This window comes from Netta rufina (genome assembly GCF_964035555.1).
Source record: "Netta rufina genome assembly, chromosome: 2".
Classification (NCBI taxonomy): Eukaryota; Metazoa; Chordata; class Aves; order Anseriformes; family Anatidae; genus Netta; species Netta rufina.
Window position 1 is genome coordinate 99,303,376 of NC_140124.1, and position 6,000 is coordinate 99,309,375.

A 6,000-nucleotide genomic window follows, 5' to 3' on the forward strand; every position below is an offset into this window, starting at 1 on the left:
GAGACTAGGGAATAGAGGGAAAGCTGAAATCTCAGCTGAAACTGAGATTTTACCCAGTCCCTGAAATAAATCCATACAGGTGATGTGGAGCTGGTAGATCTACAGGCTGCTAAAGTCTGTTATCTAACTAGTACAGTAAAACTCAAGGACAGTGAAATGGGATGCTTAATCTCAATGTTTTCATTGCTGAAACATCTTAAATGAATGAATTACATCTGTCTGGAGTGGTTCATTTTAAAGCAGGATCTGCAGAAGTTGTGGAGAGTACTAAGAGAAAGGCAAGAAAATAGATTGGTTCTGTGTTTTGTTGGTGATAGCATTTGATGACAGGAAAAAACAGATGGATTTTATAGTCATAATTCAGTAAGATCAAAGGACCTTAAATTTAACATGTCATGGGCTTCTTTAGTTTTTATTAAGCTAAATATTTGTGTGCTTTAGATTTTAGTAGAGGGAACACTGATAGTTGTATGAATCAGGCTGTAGATATGCCTTTAGGAACTGGATATAGGTTGAGGGCCAAACCCTTCTTAAGTCATGGCAGTCAGCTGTTGTGGATCAAATGAGTTTTACAGAGCATCTTTAGAGGTAAATTTCAGAAGATAAACTGTTTCCTTTTTTTCTCACTTAGAAGATGTTATGGAGGAGATAGAAGTAAAGAAAAACATCTGTGTATCATATGTTGGTCAGGAAAGCAGTTTTGCTTTGTTGTTTAATTTGTGTTTGTTTGCATATGGAAATCAACTGTACCTGAGAATATATTCCAGGATAGAGATGAGATTTACTCCTTTCTAGACTTTCTAGACTAAGCCAAAGTTTGGCTTAGGCAGCATCATAGCGAGATCCCAGAAAGAAAAACTTGCAAGAAAATTGTGTAGCATCATTGAAAGTTTCAAAATTGAGTGCTAACATAGTGAAAAATTATATTGTGCTTGCTGATTTGCATGGCTTCAGTAAATTTCATATTCTTTGTACCTTAAATATGGTGTGTATTCTGTAAAATAGTTTAGAATGATAATGTTTTTCAAAGGTTGCAGTAATGGTTCTCAGAAAGTTTTGTTCTGTTTTTGGTTTGTCATAGATTTTCTTAGCTTTTGCAGGCCTCTTGGGACAAACTAAAAAGGAAAATTAAGACACAGATATGCCTTCCTTTGCTTCTTGGATAGGCAAATCTCAACAATGACTCAAATGTGCATCACTTCGTTTGTTAAGCCTGCATGAATTACACAACAACATCTGAACAGATTATAAAAACAACACGGCACCCTATGTTATAAAGAAAAAGGTAACTTAATATTCCAGCTTTAATTTATGTGATGAGACCGGTGCTCATTATTCCATGCCAGGATCCTGGTGTACATGTGTGCCAGCTGTGAAATTTCCTCAACATTACATTAACAGTCATTCTGTCATTTCCTTAACAGGAAAACCTAGCGATAGCCAGAAGATGCATACAGGAAAGTGCACATGTCCCAGTGCAGCATATGATAAGGATAGAAGTTACTTAATACACATTGGCCAAAAACATTATATTTTTTGATATGGCTGCTATTATATAATACGTGTACCATCTTCAATCATAGAATCATTGAATCATTAAGGTTGGAAAAGACCTCCAAGATCATCTGGTCCAACCATCACCCTACTAACACTGTCACCCACTAAACCATGTCCCTAAGCATCACTTCCAACCTTCCCTTAAACACCCCCGGGGACAGTGATTCCACCACCACCCTGGGTAACCCATTCCAATGCCTAACCACTCTTACATGAGAATAAATTTCTCCTAATTTCCAACCTGAACCTCCACCGGCGCAACTTTGAATCCATTCTGTCTAGTCCTATCTCTACTAATCTGCAAGAAGAGGCTGACCCCCAGCTCCACACGCTTTCCTTTCAGGTAGTTGTAGAGAGCAGTAAGGTCTCCCTTGAGCCACTTATCCAGACTAAACAACCCCAGTTCCCTCAGCTGATCCTCATAGGACTTGGGTTCCAAGCTCTTCACCAGCTTCACAACCTTTCTCTGAACACGCTTCAAGGCCTTGATGTCTTTCTTGTAGTGAGGAGCCCAAACCTGAACACAGTAAATAATAATGTATTGTAATGTGAAATTATGAAAATACATACATAGTGAAAATATCTGGGACTATGCAGCATGTTCTATCTTTGTTACATTTGACTACATCTTTGAGACTGGTTGTAGTGGTATTTTCCTGCTTGTTGGCTGCACTCAGTAGATCATCAAAATGTACTACAGTCAAATAAAAGGGGTTGTATAGCAAATAATATTGTCAGCAGTTGCAGTTTTTTCACTTGATTGATAGATACACTGTATCTAGCAGAGTTCCCCTATCTAAAAGGCACACATACTGCAGTCATAGAAATAAAAAATATCTGTTTATTTATTATTTTTTTTAAATTAAAATACCAGTACTTATTACAGGCCTGGGGCCTGATCCTGCCCCATGGGCCACATGGATCCACTCTCCATGGGCTGCAGCCTCCTCCAGGACACATCCACGTGCTCCACAGGGGGCTCCTCCACGGGCTGCAGTGTGGAGATCTGCTCCATGTGGGACCCATGGGCTGCAGGGGGACAGCCTGCTCCACCAGGGGCCTCTCCATAGGCCACAGGGAACTTGTGCTCCAGCATTTGGAGCACCTCCTGCTCTCCTTGTGCACTGACCTTGGGGGCTGCAGGGTTGGTTCTCACTCCTTTCTCTCCCAGATGCTGTTGTGCAGCATTTTTATTTATTTATTTATTTATTTATTTATTTATTTTGTAATTTACTTTTCATTTTTTATTTCAATTTCTTTAATCTGCTCTTTCAGAGGCCCAACCAGCATTGCTAACAAGCTTGTCTCTGGCCAGTGGCACTCCTTTTTGGAGCTGGTTGGAACGGACTCTAATCTAACACGGAACAACTTCTGGACTCTTCTGACAGAGGCCACCCCTGCAGCCCCTTCAGCTACCAAAACCTTGCCACCTAAACTCATTATATATACAGTGTGTATACACACACACAGATACATGTATATGAAACCTTCTCCTCCCTCTCTCTATATATACAGTACTGATAGAGGTGAAAGTGAGACGTAAGAGAGATTCATAGTAAACAAAGAACAATAGCAGCAGACTAATGAAAATTATCTAACAATCTTATCACCATCAGTGATATGAGAAACCATTCCACCTTAGCACCAAAATCCAGGCAAACCTAGTAGCTCCTTGGCCTTCTAGAGGAGTGGCTCAGATCACAGAATGATGTGTCTTGCCTTCCTATTTTACAATATCTTGTTGGAACATCCCTAATGTGCTGCTGTGCAATATTCTTCACTCAACGTCTGTTTGTCTGAAGAAGAATTTATAAATGAAGATTAGGTTAAGCTATTTGTGATTTTACCTAAACTATGGGACTGATGACTGCACTTCTCAACACTGGGTTAATCCTAGTACTCCCAATACTTATTTGCTGAATTCCAGTTCCATGCAGAACTAAAAACTAGATATGGATCAATCCTTGCATCCCTATGCTCTGGCTTCTTAGATAAAGACATCTAGGCACATAACAATGTTCAAGAAGTGTTTGGACAACATTCAGAAATCTGGATTGATTTTTTGGGTGTTCTTGTGTGGAGTCAGGAGCTATCTTCCTGGAGTGGTAGGTTTTGGCATAGAAGCAGTGACAAACAGGTTTGCACTCTCACTGGTGTAGAATCAAATGACTGACAACAGATTATTTGGCTCAACTGAGGTCATATATTGACTTTGCAGGGACAAAATTAGAAAGGCCAAAGCTCATCTGGAGCTCAATCTGGCTACTGCCGTTAAAGATAACAAAAAACGTTTTTATAAATACATCAACACAAAAAGGAGGACTAAGGAGAATCTCCATCCTTTACTGGATGTGGGGGGAAACTTAGTTACAAGAGATGAGGAAAAGGCGGAGGTGCTCAATGCCTTCTTTGCCTCAGTCTTTAGCGGCCATACCGGTTGTTCTCTGGATACCCAGTACCCTGAGCTGGTGGAAGGGGATGGGGAGCAGGATGTGGCCCTCACTATCCATGAAGAACTGGTTGGTGACCTGCTACGGCACTTAGATGTGCACAAGTCGATGGGTCCGGATGGGATCCACCCAAGGGTACTGAGGGAACTGGCAGAGGAGCTGGCCAAGCCACTGTCCATCATTTATCAGCAGTCCTGGCGATCGGGGGAGGTCCCAGTTGACTAGCGGTTAGCAAACGTGAAGTCCATCTACAAGAAGGACTGGAGGACTGACCTGGGAAACTACAGGCCTGTCAGTTTGACCTCAGTGCCAGGGAAACTCATGGAGCAGATTATCTTGAGAGTCATCACGCGGCACTTGCAGGGCAAGCAGGCGATCAGGCCCAGTCAGCATGGGTTTATGAAAGGTGGATGAGGGAAAGGCTGTGGATGTGGGCTACCTTGACTTCAGCAAGGCTTTTGACACCGTCTCCCACAGCATTCTCCTCAAGAAACTGGCTGCTCTTGGCTTGGACTGGCGCACGCTTCGTTGCGTTAGAAACTGGCTGGATAGCCGGGCCCAAAGAGTCGTGGTAAATGGAGTCAAGTCCAGTTGGAGGCCAGTCACTAGTGGCGTTCCCCAGGGCTCGGTGCTGGGGCCGGTCCTCTTTAATATCTTCATCAATGATCTGGACGAGGGCATTGAGTGCACCCTCAGTAAGTTTGCAGATGACACCAAGTTAGGTGCGTGTGTTGATCTGTTTAAGGGTAGGAAAGCTCTGCAGGAGGATCTGGATAGGCTGCACCGATGGGCTGAGGTCAACTGCATGAAATTCAACAAGGCCAAGTGCCGGGTCCTGCACCTGGGGCGCAATAACCCCAAGCAGAGCTACAGGCTGGGAAATGAGTGGTTGGAGAGCTGCCAGGCAGAGAAGGACCTGGGAGTGATGGTGGATAGTTGGCTGAATATGAGGCAGCAGTGTGCTCAGGTGGCCAAGAAGGCCAACGGAATCCTGGCTTGCATGAGAAACAGTGTGACCAGCAGGGCTAGGGAGGTGATCGTCCCCCTGTACTCGGCTCTGGTGAGGCCGCACCTCGAGTACTGTGTTCAGTTTTGGGCCCCTCGCTACAAGAAGGACATGGAGGTGCTTGAGCGGGTGCAGAGAAGGGCGACGAAGCTGGTGAGGGGCCTGGAGAACAAGTCCTACGAGGAGCGGCTGAGGGAGCTGGGCGTGTTCAGCCTGGAGAAAAGGAGGCTCAGGGGTGACCTTATTGCTCTTTACAGGTACCTTAAAGGAGGCTGTAGTGAGGTGGGGGTTGGTCTATTCTCCCACGTGCCTGGTGACAGGACGAGGGGGAATGGGCTTAAGTTGCGCCAGGGGAGTTTTAGGTTGGATGTTAGGAAGAACTTCTTTACCGAAAGGGTTGTTAGACATTGGAACAGGCTGCCCAGGGAAGTGGTGGAGTCACCATCCCTGGAAGTCTTTAAAAGACGTTTAGATGTAGAGCTTAGGGATATGGTTTAGTGGGGACTGTTAGTGTTACGTCAGAGGTTGGACTCGATGATCTTGAGGTCTCTTCCAACCTACAAATTCTGTGATTCTGTGATTCTGTGATTCTCTATTGAAATGACTATTGTAGGCCACTGCATAAATTCCGAATACATTATTTCATTGTTGTATTCTTATCATGTCCTACAAGAGTGCCTTCAGTGGAACTGTAAAAGCAGAGGTGATGTTATTTTATGATGAGGGAACTGTTCTCTTCAGATGAGTGGTTAACTATGTATTGTGGCTCCTCTGCACCAAGTTCTTTGAAGTAAAGATAACTAATTTTGCTTAGAGAGGAGACTGAGGGGTAACATCATTGCTGTTTACAACTTCCTCACAAAGAGAAGTTGAGAGAAAGAAGCTGGTCTTTTCTCTCTGGTGTCTGTTGGTTGGATGAAAGGGGATCGGTAAAATCTGTTGTAGGAGGAATTCAGATTGAACACCAGGGAAAAGTTCTTCACTGAG